Genomic DNA, 1,590 nt, shown 5'->3' on the forward strand with positions numbered 1-1,590 from the left:
AGAGGCAGATTTACAGCATTACGCATCTCAGATTTTGTAAGAATTAAACTACACAGGCATGGAGTTGCAGAATAAGGATCATATAACACTGTAGACCTGACTTATTAGCTTTTCCAGAAGACTTTTCTATGAGTAAGTTAAACATCAGGCTTTGGAATATGTATCATGAAATGGTGACAATAACAATTAGAAAGTTAATATTTTTGCCAGTTCTTGTCTCTGTTCAGTTAGCAAAATGCTCATTTTAGATAGTAGGTTCTTGCATTCCTAATATGAATGTCAGAACCAGTACATATGTTTTATATTTCACCCTGGAGGTGGTTGAACATAGCTCACCAGAGTATTCTTATTCCTTTGTTTCCAAGAGATCTGAGTGCAGTAAACTGCTTCATCAAATGTTCCTAATGCCAGAATAGTCTCTGAAAAACAACACAATAAATTCCTAAAGAAGAATTCAACCAGAACATGTACCTTTCAAATCTCCAGATGAAGATTTGTGAATATGCAGAATGCTCCTAGCACAGGAGGGTGCATGCAGGATGCTGTGGCTTCATTTGGAAGAGCTTGGGAGCAGCTGCATGGTGAGCAATGGTTGGATGCCATTACAGCCCTCAGCCCTGTTGCTAAATGGCAATCCAATTGGCACTGGAGAAAGGGAGATGAAAAGCACTCTAAGCATGCATTGCTTTTTGGGGTTGTGCCATGGCACAATGCGATCAGCATCCTGAGATAAAACTGAATGTAGAAATTTCCATTTCATTGCTCCCTGTCTGTTCCTTGGAGAAGCAGAGTATTTCAGAGGCCTACCAGCAGGGTGGTTTTCATTTGCAGTAAATTCATATTTGAAAAAAGTAAAAAGAGAAAGTGTTTGTAGAAACTGTAAAGGACAACAAAAATTTTCAGATAGATTTCAGTGCACCAGGGACTGCATGCCATGGCGACGTTTGAAATGTAACTTCTCTAAATGTCAAGTAATGAGTGCTAGCAGAAATGGTCTAAACTCACACTTAATGATGTGCTCTAAAGCTGTGGGGCTCCTCAAGGAATAAAAGTCACTGTGGATATCTCAGGGTAACTATATAGAATGTTACTGCAGTTTAGGAGAAAAAATAGTAAGAGGAGAGAAGGAGATTTCTGAGTAACAGAGAAGTGGCAGAAATTTGTGTATAAGTGGATACCATCTTCATCCTTGGCTTCTGTAATTTCTAAGGGATAAGTTTCTCCTGCAATGATCTTATTCTAATTTAAAACAGTTGATGAAAGAGTGTACTTTCACTGTAACGAATCAAAAGCAGCACCGAGGTAGGAGACCTTTGCCTAACTCCTACTCTTGCCTTTCCTGCACAGATCTTGAATGAGGCTCGCCAGGTGTTTCCATATTTACTGAAATTCCCTTAACTCAAGGCTTTCCTCAGCTTCAGGGTAATAAAATGTTGGTCTAATCATTCTGAATTGTGAATGAATCACTGGTATCCTTTGGCTGGAGAGGTGTCCCTACTAGGAGCACAGTGCTGTGCTGCCAAAGGTCTTTAATTTTAATTTAAAGAAAGCAGCTGAAATGTTTTGTTTTGTCAGTTCTCTTCTCTTTTT

The sequence above is a fragment of the Meleagris gallopavo genome, chromosome 1, assembly GCF_000146605.3.
Source record: "Meleagris gallopavo isolate NT-WF06-2002-E0010 breed Aviagen turkey brand Nicholas breeding stock chromosome 1, Turkey_5.1, whole genome shotgun sequence".
In the NCBI taxonomy this organism is placed as follows: Eukaryota; Metazoa; Chordata; class Aves; order Galliformes; family Phasianidae; genus Meleagris; species Meleagris gallopavo.